At 44.4% G+C, this 20058-nt stretch overlaps 1 protein-coding gene across 1 annotated transcript in view; it reads right to left on the minus strand.

Moving 5' to 3' along the window:
- The window catches only part of ABTB2 (ankyrin repeat and BTB domain containing 2), a 194431-nt gene that overhangs the window by 36949 nt on the left and 137424 nt on the right, over positions 1 to 20058 (minus strand). The window lies entirely within an intron of this gene.

Below are 20058 nucleotides of genomic sequence, written 5' to 3' on the forward strand. Positions count from 1 at the left end.
GCAGTGTTGGACCAGATCTCCAGCTTTAACCTAAAATTAGCGTGCATTTACATATTTAATTCACCTTAGCGAGAGGCAAATGGAACTCGTGTGGCTGAACTGTGCATCTTGAGTTTGTTAAAGTTCCACTTGTACACACAGAGGAAAAGCTTTGCCAGCCATCTACTGCCCTGACAGTCTGTGCTATGCAATGAACACCTATAGCCCAATCCTGCTGGCCTCCTAAAGGACTGCAAGATGCAGTCCCTAATCCTGCCTCAGATTGGGAAAGTGCATCATCAGATTGTTATTAAAATGAAGGTTCTTCACAGGACTGATTAATGTCTCTCACCAGGTCAGGATCTCCTTATAAACCATTTCTGTGCATCATGACCTGACCAACTGTACCAACTCCTATAGCAATATCAGTCTATAGCCATGTTTCCTGTACTGGTGAGTGCAAGGGTTAGTTTCCTTTTCCTGGGTGGACCCTAGGCCCTACCCTCTGGGATGGTTGCACTGAGGGAAGCAATGGCTGCACCTGCTGAACAGGTGAAGCAAGGGGACCTCCTCCCTCTGTTTCCCCCCTCCTCCCAGGCTTTATATGCCTGAGCAGAGTTCAGGAAGAGGCATAATCTCCATGCCTTCCAGACACTGCTACTTTGGCATTTTGTTATTACAGCTCTAAAAGTCTTGAGTCTTAAGTGACTTGCCCAGGAGGTCACTGACAGTGGGGGCGGACTACAACTTTTGGCACTCAGCCCTGTGCCTTAACCAAAAGTCTAGCCTGCATCCCCCCCCTTGTAGGTTTATTCTCTTTTCAAAACCCACAATTAACTAAGGATGGGCAAGCTGACCTGAACCTTCACCTGTCCCTCAAGCCAATCCAAACCAAGAATCTGTAACGGCTTCCTTTGTCTTCTCCCACCCACCTCCATTTCCCCCCATTTCATGTACCAACGGGAAATGAGAAGCCTTGGAAGTCTCATGAGAAAATCCATTTTTGTGAGATTTCCAGGCTGGTTCTTCAGCCTAAAGGGTCTGAGGAAGTTTGGATAAAGGTCCAAAAAGCTTCCAACTTTTTGTTCTTGTTCAGACCAGCCCAACCCCTCGTGGTCCCATGCCAAAGGGTTCGTCTGTACAGCAGCTGGGAGCAAGCCTCATCGCCCAAGTAGACAGACTTGCTGTAGTGGGGCTTGTGTTAGCACCCTAAACATAGCAGTGGCGATGTTATGGCTCAGGCTTCAGCTTGGGCTCTCAAGTCCACCCAACCCTCTAGGCATGCGAGCCCACATGTTTACCAGGGCTGGATGGCTCAGGCCCACTGCAGGGTAGACATACCCTAACGGAGTTCCCTTAAGAAATACTGCCATGTGCTACAGGTACAAAAAAATGCATAGAAAGAAAACTATGTATACATTGTTGATCCTAGCATGCATGCAAAGAGATGCCTTAGAGGGATGGTGCTGCACCAGCATACTACGTGGTTGCCACAAATGCAGGAGGGTGGAAGGCCTAAAATGGGGTGGTCTGTTGCTCCGGCACTAGCATAGATCCTGTGACCAGGAAAACCAAGAGCTGACTCCTATAGTTCACTTCAGGAGCTGCAGTAGAGGACTATGTGAAGACCACACTGCCTGCAAGAGGATTCTGAGATGGTCAGGGCAGCATTTATTGGGGGATGGTGTGGTTTTTCAGCATCGGGTACTGTAACTTGCTCTTCCTGATTTTTGCCCAGTGCCGTGATATGGTCCACTATAATTCCCATGAGCACCAAAGGGATCAACAAAGACAACAAGCCTTTTAGCTGTGACTCAGAATTTTGCCAATTGTGTATTTTAAAACACATGTTGCTTCTGTTTGCCAATTCAATTCCAGAACAGATTTTCAGGGCCCAGTTGCAAAACCATGAAGATGGGCGATTGCCCTTCTTAATGGAAACTGCTGACAGCCCCTAAATTACAACAGTGTGAACAAAGCACCAGTAAGATGCAATTTTTTTTCCCCAATACGGAAATATATAAAGCCATTTAATTAGTTTTAACTGTAAAACATAAACAAAGACAGTCCCAAATTAGACAAATGGTTCTGGCAATAAATAGGAAATCATTTCCGGTTAGCTTACAGCACCAGACAGAACATAATTAATATTTCAAAAGAGAATTTTCCAACACAAAACAACATTGTATGGAGCACTAGACAGTCTGAGACTAACAGGAGACTCTTTAATTTAAGGAAAGAGGAAAGGCTGATACCAGCAATGCTTGTGCCGGAGATGAAACCACTATTTTTTTTTAAGCATTTGATTGATGTTGCATTTGTGTGCAACATGCTGTTGCTGCAAGTGTGGCCTTTGTGTAACACAATTCCCATTTGATGTCGATGCCAGCATTTTCCTTATGAAAAGTTAATTTTTCAGCTGTCGATAATTAGCTGGAGTCTGAGAGGAAGAGTTCCAGAAACTGACTTGGCCTGAAGGTGTGAGCCACCATTTAATACACGCAGATGAAGTGAACAGTGTGTGCTGCTCAGTGCTGAGGTACTGCAATAGAATATGTGGACTAAATCATGTACTCACTCCACCCAGGCCTGCTACTACTTTACTCAGGCTCTGGCTGTACTGTGCTGTGGTCTCACCAAGCAAGCAGAATCCAAGTGGGCCATTACTTGGACAGAGACCACCAAGCTGCTGCAGGAAGTGTTGGTTGCGAATCAGTAGGGGATGCTCTTCTTTCAAAGTGATGAATCAATGCCCCGCATGAGGTTACTAGTGTTACACATGGCATCTTTTTAAATGAAAGATGAGGAAGAGTCTGATCATTTGTGCTCATGATACACTATGGCACTTTTTGCAAAAAGCACAAATGTTAATGTTGGTCTCCTAACCAAGTGCCAGTTTCAAATAGATTCCATATTATTCTTCAGTTCCTGTCCTCAACTGTTGTGCAGAGTTGCTGCACACTCTTGAACAGCTAGCTGCTCAGCTGCATCCAGAGGTGTTTGCATGTCAGTGGGGAGCGAAACGATCCCTATATATACACTCCCCCTTTTGTCAGGGAACTTAATTAACTAGTATTTGCCTAATGCATAGAGATAATTAAATAAATGGTAGAGACTGAGATTAAGAGATATGATTACTATCATTAGTAGTAAGAAGGGCTCTGAATATAAAGAGGACAAAAGCTGGGTGCCATCTTGCTATACTTAGCTACTGATCATTCAGAGCCAGGCTTGAAAGTGTAGTGGTGGATTAATAAACCCCTTCTCTTCACTACATTTAAGGCAGAGAGGAAATCTCACAATTTCAAACCCATTATGCTTGTTTCATTGTGCAACATACCTCATGTATCTCTATGAAGGCCAGTCACAGATAGAAAGTTAGTGACAGTTTTGACAGACATACCTGGAGGGATTCAGCTCTACAATTCCAAACATACTAAATTCACACTATGTATACTTTAAGCCTCAGACAATCAGAAAGCAGCACCCGGTGTCATAACCACAGATTTCAGGTCATTACTTTATGTCTCAGCCACCTTTAAGTGTATAATAATTAATTGTATGTTACACACTGTCATTGGACAGAGTCTTTTGGCTAATATGCCATAAGAACGTCCATAAACAAGAAATGCCGGTAAATGTCAAATGCTGGTTTTATACTTTTGATGTTTTACCACACATTCTCATGGGAGCTTTTCAGCAGATAACAGTTTGGCCTTATCTTGAAGAATTTAGGCAGGAGACCTTCAAAGCTATGCTGTGCAGTTTTTGGGACCTATTAGATAATATGAACCTGCCACCATCTCAAATGAATTATTAATTATGATGCTTTTTCCTTTTGGATAAATAGCATTAAACAGTCATACTCCTCAGGTTCATGGCATGAGGTTGCCAAGCTCCTGATGTAATGAAATCTATGTGATTCAGACAATAGTCACAATTATTAGATAAATCATACACTTGGGGATTATGGTTCTCTTCCAGTTTCTTAAACACAACCCTTTACCACTTGAGAGTAAGGAAAACTCCTTTAGCTGCTAATGGTAGCAGGTCCCTTAACCTCTCTGTGGCCCAGCACCCAGAAGGCAAAGCCAGTGTATTACTAAAAAAAAATCAACCTGCTGGAGAAACTGTAGACAGCTCCCTCTCCTCACTCCTACTCATCCACACACATGTATTTCTAGGGCATTGAAGACTACAAGCCAATCTCACTAGCTAGCACTAACAATATGAGGACTCTTTATGAACTGAATTTTGCAAACAAATAAGTGACATATAGGCCCTGATCTTCAAACATGAACATGCAATTGTATGCACAGTTATAAACCATGACTGCTAGCGCAAATGAGGTATTTGCGCACACAGATGCATAAGCAATAATTGCATGTGCTCCTACTGCATACCAGCTAGTGACACAGCCATGGTTTTGTACTTCTGGTACTCTGTGTTATAGGTATGCAGATATCATGTTGAGTTTGCAAATGACTGAAGAGCAAATTGAGTGTGCATTGCACTTGTTGTACAAGCTGCTCATAGGAGTGTAAAACCTCCCAGCCACTTCTCTATATCCATAAGCTTCTGTACCCGATTTTTTTAAATGTATATTTAATTTGTACAGCCTTGCGCAGATACACAAATGTGTAACCACATCCGATCTGTGATCCGCAACAATTATCCGTGCATACCCGCGGATTTGCAGGGCTCTACACCGGGGGCCAGACTGAGGCTCTGAGGCACGCCCCCTCCGGAGCCAAGTCGGGGAGAGCCATGCTGGCATTTGTGAGGAGCTACGGCAGCCCCTCCACCAGCCCTGAGCAGGAGGCTTGAGCAGCCCCCCAGCCAGTGTCCCAGCCCCCCGCCCAGGGCAGGTGGAGGGACCCAGACTGCCAGCACGGCTCTCCCAAACCCGGCTCCGGTGGCGGAGGGAAGCTGCTCAGAGCTGCAGCCTGGCCACAGTAAGATCTGGGCGGGCAGCTGTGGGGAGCCGCAGCAGACCCTCCACCTGCCCTGGGCGTGGGCCCTGCCACCAGGCCCTCCACCCAGGGCAGGTGGAGGATCCACACCGCAGTTCCTCACAGCTGCCCATCCGCTCTTACTATCAGAGCCCTACACGGATACAAAATCTGTATCCGCATCCATGCTGGTACCCGCAGAAACAGTCCACAGATAGAAAGCGGATACCCATGGATTTGAGGGCTCTATTAATTTGCTTTATTTGTATAGGCCAAGTGAACCACCATTCTCATGCTTCCCATGGGGAGTTTCTTATACACAACTAAAACAGATGAATGGTCCTTACGTCATCCTCCGCTTTCTTCACCTCCAGAAGGTCCTACCAGACCAATGCTCTTCATTCTCAAGTGTTCTAAGAGCGCAGCAGCATGGCAGCTCCAGCAACATACGAGGCCTTCCAACCTCTGGCTAACAGATGGGCCGAGATCTGGCATGTGGTGAGATGAAGATTTTTGTTTCCCTTGTTTCCAAATGACAAGGAAATTTTTTCCCATTATGTCTGTTCAACCTCAGTTGTCAGAAAGCACATTTAAGACCAATGAGGCAACAGTGAGAAATCCATTATGAACGACACATGAAGTGAAACATGTACCAATCCTGCTGCTAAACATAATACGGGTGATTTATTTTTCTTTAGTTTTTTAATTTAACAATTCTGTTTTATCATTAAAAAACTCTGTCTCCTCTACATGTCTCTGCACCACCTGTTTGAATAAGCTGCTCTAGTCAACATCCAGGTGTTTGTGTTCCAGACACAAAGAAAGAGTAAGCAATCCAATGTATGTGGGAGATGGGGACAAGAGGAATCCCTCTTTCCAGTGTTGGTTCTGACACTCAGAAAAGTGAGAAAACTAAATCAGCATAAAATAAATTCACCCTCCTTCTAATCCTATACATCACATCCAGCTGTGGTAGCCTGACTTGGTGGTGCCCAGGAATGACTGTGGCAGGAAGTGCTGCAATGTTGTAGCTAAACACAGTTGGAAAATAGTGGTATGAGATCCGACTTCTGCTGGTGAGTCCTAAAGTAGCCTGAGATTGTAAACAAGGCATTGATACAGTGGTACAGCAACAATAGCTGAAGCAGGCCCAAATCCAACTAATTGCTCTGATCACTTCGCATTGCTAACCCACATAACCTCCGAGCTGAGTTACAGCAAGCTTCAAATTACGTCCTTGTGAATCACATAGGCATTTCAACAGATTTGACACAATTTGTGTGCAAAATCAAGAGAACTTCAATAGGGATTTAGCTGAGAAATCTGGGTGAGCCACATAAACGAGCATTTTCTCGACAAATTGCTGAGGACAGTGTTTTATAGGGTGAATGAAAGATGCTATACAAAATAAGTGCCTGATCTGGTAACCCTTATGAATGGTCCTTACTGAGTCCACTACTGGTACAAGTCAGATAAACACAGGTTGCAGGATCAGTCCCTAGAATTACTTGATTACACTGAATTTCTAAATGTGTTGGGTGTCTCTCCATCCAGGACCAGGACCAACCACAACAGCTATACTCGTCAGGTAGTCTGGAACTATCCATGATGAAAGATTTGTAAGAACCAGGGATTGAGCTTTCTCAGCAGAAGGCCCACAGCTCTGAAAGTCCTTTCAAGAGGAGTTAAGCCTGACCACAAATTTAACTGCCTTCATATCTTAATGTAAATCCCACCTGCTGTTTTGGCCTGTCCATGATAATGAACAAAATGTGGGGAACAAAAGATAAAGAAGAAAATGTACTCAGACCACATCAGAGAGAGAGAGAGAGAGAGAGAGAGAGAGAGAGAGAGAAGAATAGAGTACTCTTCATGTTGCTCCTTTTCTCCTTTGTGAGATACCATAGTGATGGACTCAGTAGAAGAATACAATAGAAAGTTATATTGTACTTGTCACATGATCAAATCTTACTAACTGGTCTGTACACTCAGTTGCGCAGGAATGATGTTTAACCCTGGAGGGAAGTTTGGTGCAGCCACAAAAATCTTCACAGTCAAAATATTATTAGAAAATATAAAATCCCATTTGCAGGGCTTAGACGTTATTGCAGAGTGCACATGGGGGTTGAGTGTAGAGTCTCCAATGTGCGGAAACAGGACCTGGGCAGAGGAAGCATATGAGACTGCTAGCCCCAGACTTACTAGTGAAGGAATCATAAGCTGACGTGCCAGTGTTCCTGAGTGACCTGTCTGGAAAATAATTTAGTTAATTTCTTCTGAGACTGGTCCTTGCCTGCCGACTGTGAATTCCATCCCTGCTAGCTGACCCATCAGAAATGCTATTTTTCTTTTCCACTTCTCAACTTAGTTTCCCTGCTTCTTCTACACTCTTCTGGTTCATGTAATGTTCACTTTCTCCCAGGCCTCCTCGCTCTGACTGGGAAGGAAGGTAGGTAAGGGGGCTGTCTCCAAAGTTTACTCCGCCGATTGCTTAGCAGAAGGGACAGCCTTTGCCAATGGCTAACTGCTGCACCCAACATCATTTTAGCACTGGCAGCCTCTGCCTGCGTGCACAGGAATCTGGAGTCTGACACAACCTCTATCTACCAGAAGATCACGCTGACTTGGTGCCATCAGACAAGTTCAGGCTAGATTCACACACTGCTCTTCACAGCCAGTTCTTTCTGAGAGCATTGAGTTGTGTGTCTCCGAAGTCAGCCGAGGGTACAAGAAAAAGAAGCAGCTGCTTCAGACCCTAATCATTTGGGGACCCCTTAAAGAGGGGAAGCCTGCCAGGTTCCGCAACTCCTTGGCTGGCTCGGTCTCTTTCTCTGGCAAACATACCCACTTAACGTGGGGGAAGGGGGAACAATGTGGGGGAAATTCCCATTCCAGCCTCCCTCTGCAGATCCAAAAGGTTAGATCCAAAAGGAAGGGGGAATCTCACAACAGCTAGCCCATTCCTATAGGGGTGGGGTCGCTGGAATGGATGATCACATGGTCTCCTCCTTCCAGAAGCCTTAGGTCCCATCCTTGCTTGGTTCTTTGTATGTGTTTCAGCTGGTGATGAGGTGGATCAATCAGTTTGCATAGCCTGATGGGGATTCAGAATGAAGCACTTTGAACACAGCCTGTTAAAAAGGACTCCTGCAGACAAACCACAGGCTATGCTGAGTGTGCTGTGAGCATTCACCTGTGCACCAGAGCACTAGTCACTTAGAAACACAGTATTGCCAGCTCCTGTGATTCTGATGTCACCAGTAATGAGATTTTTGGCCTTGGCTGCAGGCAGGCTCACCATGACTCAAGATGCAGCAGCCGCCTTTGTGTGATTTTCAGACTGCCAATTCCCATGAATTTCAGTGGGCGTAAGGAATTACAGCATTTGGCGCTTCAAACTTGCAACACTTGTTAGCTCATGTTTGGTAGCCCCCAAAAGTTTGACACAGGTCAGATCAGTATTTTCTGTTTACCATTAGGTAGCAGTTTGTCTTATGATTTCTCTCTTATTAGACAATGTTGGCAGTAATCCTTGTATTTGCAAAATAAAGAAATTCACAGAACATTCTCTTGTACAATATTGTTTTCTAACCTAGATGAGCATTTTTTCAATTAACCTCCCCTAAACCTGATCCAATGCCCATTGAAATCAATGGATAGAGTCCTACTGATTGCAATGGGCTTTGGATCAGGTTCCCTACCTGTATTACAGTGTTTTAAAACTGAAGAAACACTCTTCAGCTCTGCTTCTTAGCAAGTAAGAAATAGCTAGTGTCTGCATGCTACCCATTTGCAGTTCTTGTAACTACAATTTCAAGATGATTTTCAATCTTAAACTCTTTGCTATTTGTGCATTAAGTTTCCAGCTGGTCAGATGAAAATGAAAGTGTGTGACAATGAGTGAGTGCCTGGGTGACTAAAGGGCACATTTGGAATGTATTCCCAGGGCTGGTACAACCAGAAGTCTCTAATACCAGGTTCCCTTTATTGTTCATTGTTTATTACTCTACAATACAAAGATCAACCTAACCAGTACACATCATAAAGGGAGGGGAGGAAACCCAAGGAAACTTTTTTAAATTGTTGGGGGTTTATTTTACTGCAAAGACATTTTAGGGATGACAGAAGGTGAGCGAGGATTAGGATCCTTGGCTTCTCTTCCCAGCTCTGGGAGGGAGAGTGTGTGTAGTGAACAGCACAGGGGACTGACTGGAGTTAGTCTTGACTCAAAAGTTCTCTTCCTATACTACTGATTTGCTGGCATGTCATTTAACCTCCATCTGCTTCAATTATTCTATAGGCGTGTGTCATGAAAGATAATATAATAAGAGTTTTGAAAAGCTCTATTAACTAATGTGGGTGAAGGGCATAGAACTCCTTGGTTGAATGCACATTAAAGTTAAAGGAAAAGAATGATGATGGAGCCAAGCTGACAGTTTCTTCTCTGGGCAACCCCAATAGTTGCTATTCCTAATGGAGGTTAATATTTCCTACTGGAGTAAATTACAGACCTCAAGTTGCAGAACTTGCCTGTTTCCTGAGGAAAGAGTTGGTCAGTGCTTAAACAATATCAGTACTAAATAAAGGACAGTCTCCGGCCAAGTGCCCCTCAGCAGTAGTGGCTAGCAGGTTGTTTTGGCTTCCTCTTTTATTGTTAAGAACATCTTCATAACAAAGAAGGAAGCTAACAGCTAAGCTGTTCTGAAGAGTAAACGTGACTTGGTATATTTTATGACAATAGCCACCACCACCTCACTCTTTGGCCCTGCAGAGATTAGAAACTAAACTCCCCCTGGGGTAATCCTAGATTTTCACAGGAATCTCTTTTAAAGGAGGCCCTAGCAATTTGTACTTCACAGTTCCTTATTCATGACTGTGTGCCTCTGTGATCTGATAGTGGATTATTAAACCAAAATATACTGTTTTCATCAAATGCTTATTGTAAATGCCAGGTTGATGGTTTTCAAAAGAATATCTGCTCTGCAAGACAAATCCCACTCAAACGAGTTTCATGTCTGAGTTGATTCAAATCTCCTGTTTGTGGATTACTCTGGGGAGAAACCACACTGTGTTGATGGAATATATTCTAGTCTATCATATTTGCTGAAAGGAGAAAGAGAGTAAGCCACATTCTACTCTCAATCCCCGCCAGTGTAAATTTGGAGTCACACCACTGAAATTAATGGTGTTGCTTGGCTGCAAATTACAGCAGGAAGTGATCCAGTGGTAGCTCTGCAACTCTAAAATTCTTTCTTAAAATGCTCCTTATCGACATTAGGAAGCATATCTTAGTGGTTACAGGGAGGTAGGAGATACAAGTTCTTATTTCTAGCTTTGATGCAGATTTGTATGTCACCTGTGGCAAATCACTTACCTCTCTGTCTCAGATTCCTATAATTGAGTGCCCAAGCTGCATAATCAAATCGAGGGCTCGATTTTTGTCACCCATTCTTACCTTGAATAGTACTGTACAAGTCATTCTGGAGTTATCAGTGGAACTATTTGGATAGGGCCAGACTGCAATACCCTTACATACATTGACTTCTGTGAGACTACTGATGGATTAAGGTACTATTCAACATGATTAAGAATATCAGTCTGGTCCATAGTACAATACTACTCAAGGCAAGGGGCTCAATCAGGGCCCAAGCAATTCTCTATCTACTTATGTTATGCCTCACGTATATAATAATATGTAATAATTTCCAGAGACAATTCACTGATTTACCATGCACAGTCATGATAACCATGCCTCTAAATTCATCATGCAAATAAGAGCTAAGCTTATAAAAAAAATCTCCCATAAATTAAAAAAAAATCTAAATCTATCTGCTTCTAGAACTTGAATGAAATCAACTCTCTGAAACTCCTATGCATTTCTCAATAGTCACTGGTTGTCAGAAGTTGAAGTATAGAAGGGCTTTTTTACAATACTGTACATTTATTGGGCAGATCCAAGTAGTTCCACATGCCTGAAAAATACATGGCTACAGCTACCCTTGAGCTGAAACTAGATTTGGACATAAATCAAAATAAGGCATAAAACAAGATGCAGTTTCCCAATCAGAAAGAGAAAGACTGAACTTCAGAGTGAACTATGGGATGACACACCCATAAGGCCAGTTTCAAAGTGAAACAATAGCCAGTTTCTCAAGTGCTTGATGTGGCAGGCCTAGAGAGAACAGCCCCATCAGACAAGAGATCTCAGAATGTAATTTTATTGCCAGCAATCTCAGAAACATGACTTATTGAGCTGAATGTATCAAGCTATGTTCCAGATGGGGCGCAATGAGCAACAAGACAGGGCTGTAAAAAAAATTTGAACACAAATATCTTCATAGAATCATAGAAGATTAGGGTTGGAAGAGACCTCAGGAGGTCATCTAGTCCAACCCCCTCTTGAACCTGCATTAGGGAGGATTCTTCCAAGGAGATCCAAGAGACAGCTTGTGGTTCCGCTATTGCACTACATGACACTTCATGAGACCAGAGTACTTCTGTGAAAGTATTGCTACTGAGGCCAGGTCTATAAACGTACATCAGTATAAATGTGTCACTCAGGGAAGTGAAAAATCCCCGCACCCCCACACAGTTATATCAACCTAAGCGCTGGTGTAGACAGCTATGCCAATGGGAGGACTTCTGTTGACAGCTGCTGCCTTTCGCAGAGGTGATTTAACTACAGCAATAGAAGCTCTCATGTTGGCATAGTACGGTCTTCACTGAAGTGTTACAGCAGCGCAGCTGCACCGCTGCAGTGTTTTAAGGGTATCACCTGCATCAAGCCTAAAACATAGATATTTAGAATGCAGTCACACTCCTATTGGCTAGATGTCTTCTGTACACAGAGGAAGAGAACATCTGCCAACCAGGATTGAGAGGCTTAATTGACTTTGTCCCTAAGCACTTCACCGATGAGATGAAAGGGGTGTATAAGGAAAAAAGTATTTTTAATTTTTTTGTTTCAAAAAGCAAAATGAGAAGATTTTCCAGGTGGGTGTCCTAACACTACAGGAATAGCCATGCTGGAGCACTATCTTCTTCTGTGCAATGCTGGATGCTTCACAGGAAGGGGCAAATTCCTCATTAAGCACTTCAACATGCAATACTATCCCGTGGGGGAAGACCTCTCCCTTTTGCTAGCACAGGTTAACAATAGTAATGAAGATGTGGTGGCATGGGTTTCAGCACTGGATAGTCACCCCAGTACAAGCCCACTGGGGACACTGGGTGCCTACCAGGGTTGCTGGCCCCCCTCTGAAGTCCATGCCACTGCATCTTCACTGCTATGGTTACCTGTGCTACCTAGATTAAAGATAGACATACACAAACTACTGTGCATACAATGGGCTGACAGCCAAATCTGAGCAAACATCAACTTAGGCCTGTCTGGACTGCGGTTTGATTGTGGATCTGGACTTAATGACTTGGACCCATCTCTGGTTTCTCTCCTAGCTAGTGAAACCCTGGGCTCCAACACTTTGTCAAATAAATGTCTAATTCTTTATTTTGTAACTAGCTAAGCCATTCGTCTCAATATTTAAGGAGTACTTGTGGCACCTTAGAGACTAACCAATTTATTTGAGCATAAGGTTTCGTGAGCTACAGCTCACTTCATCGGATGCATGCAGTGGAAATGCATATATCAGCCTATGCTCAAATAAATTGGTTAGTCTCTAAGGTGCCACTAGTCCTCCTTTTCTTTTTGCGAATACAGACTAACACGGCTGCTACTCTGAAACCTGTCAATATTTAAGTGACATTTAATCCTGAGAGAAGCTAGCACCATAAAGTGCTGGTGCCTTTCCTCTGGGTTCTGGGAGCATCAGTATTGCTGCATTTCTCATCCTTCTCCACTGAACCACATTGCAGAGCAGACATTGCTGCACATACTCCATACAGCAGAAGACAGAGAAGGAAAACAGCTAGTCTCAATTGGTCATCCTTTCTTCTGCTGCCTGGCAAACCAGAGTGTGCACTGAGAGGCAACAGATGATGGCAATAACGTCTATACATTGCTCCAGCTTGGCCCTTTTGGCAACTGAGGCTTGAATGTTATTCGTTGGAGCCAGTGAGGTAACAGATGGGAGGGGCTCCTCTCTGAAGTAGGAAATTCTTAGGTCACTTTTGAACCTGGTACATAGAGCAGCTGCCCAGCTGAAAGCAAAAAGAGCATCAGCCATTCTGAGGCATTTCAGTGCAACTGGGGGTGGGAGGATTTGACTGATAGCGGCCTGGTTGGCAGTCACGTCACAAAAACAGCCCCCTCTGAGTGAACAGCAAAATCTGACATAAGTATTCTGAAGGCCTCCAGTGGCCAGCAGTCAGAACCACAGTTTCTCTTGTTCCCATGAGCTGGGCCCCTGTGTACTCATGGATGGCTTTTTGCAGTGCTCACAGCTTTTTCAGCCTAGAAACAGTCAGTTTCTATCAAGCTGGCAAGTCCTGAATTTTTACTGCTGCCTGAATGGGGCCTTCTCCATCAGCTCTGGAATAAAGTTTTTATTGGGAGATTCAAATGCATGAAGAGACTGTGAGCCTCTGCCAACAGAGTGTTATATACTCTCTGCCATTCAGAATAAAATGACACACTGCAGACAGGGTGTGAAGCATGACACATGTGCAACCTGGACAGTTCATAAAGCTCTGACAATACTGGCTCCACTGACAGTGATGATAGACACGATTAGACTTAAAAATAAAGTATTCCAAAGTGCTTTACAAAGCAATGCTATCAAGAAACAACCACTGCAGAAAATTGGTATCTTGGGCTTATGGGCTTACATTCCACCTGAGGATCTCAAAGCATTTTACGAAGGTGGAGAAGGTATCATATCCCCTTTTTACAAATAGGGAAGTTGAAGCATAGGAAGAACATAAGAACAACCACACTGGGTCAGACCAATGGTTCATCTAGCCCAATATCCTGTCTTCTGACAGTGGCCAAAGCCAGGTGCTTCAGAGGGGAAGAACAGAACAGGCAATCAGTGAGTGATCCATCCCCCATTGTCCATTCCCAGTTTCTGACAGGCATGTGACAACACGTCCACAACCTTGGACACCCCATCCTCTTTTGGAGGCAGCATGGTCCAGTGGCGAGGAGACTGGCCTAGGAGTTACATGGGGCCCATGGTTTCTATTCCTGGTTCTGGTACGGCCCTGCTCTGCAAACTTGGCCAAGTCACTTCACCTCTCTGTGAATCCGTTTCTCCATTTGTAACATGGGGATAATGACACCTTTATTTGTAAAGCACTTTGAGATCTATGGATGAAGAGATAAGTATTCCAGAAGGTCTATCATCTAAGAGATAAGTATTATTATCTTGGCCAGATACCAGAGTTATCTTCTACTCCTTTGAAAAACACCACAATATCTTTAAATTCCACCTGGAAAGCTAGCAGATGTGGGCAAAGGGCCCTTGCTTTAACATGGGATAGTCCTTCTCAAAATGCCGTGCCCCATAGTCCCACTAGCATTGGACATGATCACGGAATGTAGAATGCTACCCTCTGAGCCAGCATTTCTCAAACAGTGGGTCCTGGGAAAGGTCTAAGTGGGTTGTAGTGCAGTGCCCCAGAGATGCTCGCTGCCCTGTGTTCTCACTTCCCTTGGGCAGCAAGCAGAGGCCTGGGGAGCGTGATCCAGGCAGCAGCAGCATGGAGGAAGCACCTCTGGGGCGCACACAGTGGGGACAGGCTGCTAGCTGTCTGCTCCCCGGCGCCAGTCACTTCCTCCATGCTGCTGCCCCTTGCTCTCACTTCCCCAGCAGGCAGCGGCACAGGGAGCAGGACCCAGGCAGGAAGTGGACGGAGCCAGCAAGTGGACGGACAGTCAGCAGTCATGGTGGCCCGATTGTGGAGAGAGAAGGGTTGGCTGGGGCTGTAGGAGGGGACAGGGCTGGAAGAGCCAAGCTTGGGAGGAGAGGGAAAGCAGAGGCCAGAGGGCTGACAAGGGGAGCAGGGGTAATGGTGGGTCTCCCCACAAAAAAGACAAAATGCAGTTAGTCGCCTTAGTAACAGTTTAGGAACCACTGCTCTGAGCCATACTGACATCAGCAAGGGGAAAAAACAGGGCAGGAGCTTCGGGAACGAGCCACACCTGTTTGTTCTTCACACAACGAAAATATGTTGGCTGCTGTGTAATCTTTGTGAAACCCAAGAGATATGAGTGCCTGGTGCATACTGATTTTTGCCAGTGACTAAGGCAGATGTGTTCTGATATGACACTCATGAGCTCTGACGCCCTCAGGCAATCTGGGATTTGTTGCTATGCAAAGATTTACTCACATCTCAGATCCTTGTCTAGAGGGTTTGACATGATATTTCACAGGTGTGGCACTTTGCAAATTGCAAAACACCTCCCTGGGTGTCTCATTTGGCACAATGCAGCAGACAGTACTCTGCATGTGCAGAGGATGAGGCCAAGATGGGGTTCAAAGTACATCATGTACCAAACATGCTGTTTTCAACAGGGACAATGTTCCAAGGCTTTTTACTTACTGATGCCTGTTTTCTCTCTTCACTGCAGCTTTCTGCCTCTGGACAGGAATCAGAACACCACAGAGCCACATCACCAGCCAACAAGCTTCCCCAGGTTTCAATGTGAAAATATACACTAGAGTCCTAAATAGGAGGCTTCTGCCACTTGCCAACCTGCAGAGAGGCTCCCAAGCTTCTCTCACTCCCACATGGCTCTCACTATCTCTACCCCTTCATTTACTGCCACCACTTTTGGTCTATCAATTTGGCTGCTAAGGGAGTTACCATGGACAAGGACGTGCAGTTTGCATGTTCTTATGAACAGAGGGGGCCTAAGTGTGCAGGCCACTTGCATGGGGATTCTCACACACAGTTTACACTTCCCCTTTATATGTGCATTCTCACACTCCCTCACATACACATGAATTGCACTCAGAATGAGTTGGTTGTAGGGTGCTGAGTCTGCATGTATCAGCAACTCTGTAGTTTGACAACATGTTTGCAGCACCATTTTGACAGCCTAGACATGACAGCAGCCATCAGGGATGGTTTTAGGATAGTGAATTCTATATTCCCCCAGTGTCAGAGGGAAGCACTAAAAAGTCCTTTCCAACCCTGATTTTGCAGTGATTTTCATAGTATGCTACTTCATAAGTGTAATGGGTGGCATAAAACTGATTGACAAAGAGCTCATCTGATAAAGCAAATGGCTAATAGGTTATGAGCTTTGAATTTGCAACAGCAATTCCCACTGAAGTAAATAGGAGTTGCAGGTGCTCAGAGCTTCTCAAAATCAGTCCTGAGTTTACAAGACTAGACCTGCAACTCTAATAATCATCTCCCTCCTTACTAAATTTAGGGCTTTTAAAAACATTGATAGATTTTGCATGGCAACCCAGGAACCACAGCACAAACAATTGCAAAACATTTCAGCATTATTGTCCTGGTTCATGACTGAGATTTTTCATTAGAAAATAGCCCAGATTTGCAGTACACATTAAAAGTATATTCTAGAGAGACCATAAATGCACAATAGAGCAATGCAGAGTTTGCAGCTGATTTAGCACAGCTCAGTAAAGAATAAAAGGGCTGGCTACACAGCTTTGCCAAGTCAGAGTAGGTGAATCAATGCCTTCATCTATCAGACTGCGCCCTGGCACACACTCATGCAACCTGGACTGTCTTTTCCCTTTAGTTGGGAATGAATAAACAGACTCATGTACAAAGCGTCCCCAGCAATATTTACCCCACTAGCCATGTTAAATAACAGGGATTGGGGTCAATGGGGTATGGACACATACAAACATATCTCGGAACAGATTCCAAGTGGGGTTGGAAGTTAGTTGCTGTTGGTATATCCAGCAGTTTGACTTACACAGGTTCCATCAAAGTTTGAAGCCATTTGCTCAGTCTGGTATATTCAGGCTCATGTTTTTTTTCTAATGCCAAACTTTTGATTTTTTTAAAAAAAATATCGCTTTTAATTTCCTGTACACCTAAGTCTCGATCCGAAGTAAGTGGTGGGAAACATTCCAAAAATCTGCTGCTGATGCAGCATCTAGTATTGATTTAAACATAAAATAGACATACAGCTTGCATTGAAATTGTGATATTGCATTCTCTAACCCAGCTCTGGAGATCATAGAAGGGATGCAGGTGTGGAGGAAAAGTGGAAAACTGGGATGGCATTCATGTTTTAACCCATATAAAACTCTGATCAACTACTCTCACTGGGTATGTCTACTGTAATGTAGACATACTGTGTGTGGCCTTTTCAGATTGGTAGGCCAACTTTGCAGTTATTACGTTTGCATCCCCTTCCTTATTTTAACCATGTAACTTTATTCTTTATCTATCTAGATACAACAACTTAAAAGGAAACCTGCTGCATTCCCTATTTCCTCTTATTTCTATCACAAGCTCACACTGGTTCTCTCCAGTTGCTTCTATTCCCACCAGACAGATCTTTTTAAGGTTGTGGTTTCTTCTGGAGGAAGATCGGGCATCAGTACAGGGAGAATTATTATTCTGGAATACAGTAGCACCCCAATAAGATTGAGACCCCATTGGGGTTGGTGCCGCACAAGAACATAGTAACAGTCTGCCCGGATGAGCAAAGGAACCTCCCTGACAGTCTGCTAAGGGGTAGGGTTGTGAAGGGATTCAGGAAGGAACATCTTTCAGACTGAGATGTGCACTCTGCTTTCTCTATCAGGGACACTTTATAATTGTGCTCTCTTTATTTGCCATTTTTTAAAATCTACAATAAAGACACTCAGGCTGAAATTATAGCAGTTGCTGTTTGGATAAAGTGACCAGACGTCCTTTTTTCCCTCCCAGACTTCTGCATTCTGTCCTGGAAACCTGGAACCAGGAAATGGGACACCCATTTTTATGCTCAGCACCTCTCCTCGCCCACGGGTCCTGCTGGGGGCTCTGCTCAGAAGCTGTTATCCCCTGTGCCTGAGGACAGCAGCTACAGCAGACTTACCACCCACCACCATCGGGGCTTGGCCAGTGGCACTTGCACCTCCATCGGGCCTGAAGGAGTGAGCCCTGGCTGGCAGTGATGGCAACAGCAGCAACAGTCAGGCTTGCAAAAGTGGGGCTTGGCAGCGGCACCAGCCCTGAAGGTGATGAGAAGGGGTGAATGCATGAAATGGGCTGGTCCATGTCCACACTGGGAAACGGGGGAAGAGAAAGTCATGAAGGACCCTGTCCGGGGGTGTGTGGAAAGGCCAATTTGTTGTGATTTATAAATTATTTTCTCCGTTAGTGTTATTAAAGTGACTTTCAGCTAACTTTTAAAAATGACATTAGATGTTAAGTTTGTTATTTTATTATTTTTAAGTGAGAAAAAAATTGTAAGTTAAAAACATCTCTTTTTAAATTAATGGGAGATTGAGTGACAGTGGAATAATCTGTTTTTATCATATTGTTACGGCAGGTGTCACTTGGTGGTGCTGTTAAACACAGTCTTCCAAGTTCTTAGCTGGCAAGAAAGTTTTGGACAGGCTGACATGTAAGTCTTGGGAAGCTGTGCTGGGTTGTTGTTAGCCGGATTATGCAAGATTGGATATAGAGGCAGCTTGGGGAGAGAGGGAGCCGTGTGAGCAGCTGGAGAATTTGCTGTCTGCCTTGAGCTCTGATAAGAATCCATTCTTGAGGCAGAATTGCTCCTTGGGAACCAGGCACTGGTTGGGCTGTGATGCCTGAAAGAAGGGATTGCCCTGCATGTTGTTCAACCATCTCATCCCAGCACTGGCGAATGTGTGCAAATAAAGCAAATTTACACTTAAAGTATATCTGGATTTCATATCACCAAATTTCTCTTTCACTGGAGAACTGACCTATAAGGTCCTGGACATCTGCTGCCACTCAGCACAAGGGGGACACTGGGGTCAGTAGAGGACATTGGTGTTGGAATAAGGGGCCACAGTATTAGTAAATCTGTGACAGGTATCATCCCTTCCCCTGCTCCTGTGCGTTTTCATTTTGAGAATGTGGCCACCTGGCATGGGAGTTGGAATCTAACACAGTGCAAGCTTAGGATGCTTCTCAACCAGAGACTGCTCTCAAAAGGAGCAAAAGGGATATGCTGTGTGCTTGACTTTCTGCCAGGCTGACAATGAACCACATAGCAGAAGGCACACTAACATGTCCTGGGTACAGCTGGCCAGAAACTGGAATTCCCATTCTATGGGACATTCAGAAATTTAAAAAAATAATAATTCCAAAACAGAACAAAAATGAAATTTCAGCATTGTTTGTGGAATGTGAATACCAAAGTTTTGTTTTGCTGAAGAGCTGGGATACTGGAAGCCCTAGCTCAGGGGCAGTCCATCTGGTGGGCTGCCCCAAAACCAGGGACCCTGGGAACCAGAAAGACGGGAAGCCCCAGAGGTCCAGGCTAGCAAAGAGATGCAAGTCTAGGAGCTGGACTCCCAGGCTCCCCATCAGCCTGCCAGGTGGGCTGCTGAGGAGCTGGGTGGGTGAGTCAGCAGGAACCCAGGCAGGTTTTGAAACCTAGCTGGCAGGCAGAGCTGTATCAGAAACCTGCAGGGTTTCTGTTAGAATTTAGTCAAAAAATCAATACATGCCCCCAGAACGTTTCAATTTAGACAAATCAACCTTTTCTGATTAAAAAATATTCCACTGGAAAATTTCCAACCAGATCTAATAATAAGACTACTTGCAGAGTCAGGTACTACTTGGCATGAGTAAGAGTGGCCCTTTTGTTTTTATTGGGGTATTGACTTCTTGTGTAAGTTTCCCACCTACTAGACACGTAGCAGCAACTGAAATAAGCCCCCTCTGAGGCTCTCCACTGCAATCAACCTTCGTATTCCCAAGAATGATGACAATCATTAATCAGTGGTATTGGGAAGGTAACGTTTTCTTTGGTAAGGTCTTTACTGCTTTAGGCAGCCACATGCACTCCTGGCAATGTCCCTAGACAAGCCTTGCTGGCGATATACAGTATACATCTTGCTCGGAAAAGACTGTCTGAGAAAGTAGCTTGCTTCCCAGCTCCAATTCCAACACCTTGTAAACTTGGCAAGACTAATGACCCATGCTGGCTGGACAGCAGGAATAACTGATGCCTGATAGATAGCCTCCTGCAAACGAACTGCACTGCACATAAGCC

Source organism: Lepidochelys kempii, chromosome 6 (genome assembly GCF_965140285.1).
Source record: "Lepidochelys kempii isolate rLepKem1 chromosome 6, rLepKem1.hap1, whole genome shotgun sequence".
NCBI classification, from domain to species: domain Eukaryota; kingdom Metazoa; phylum Chordata; order Testudines; family Cheloniidae; genus Lepidochelys; species Lepidochelys kempii.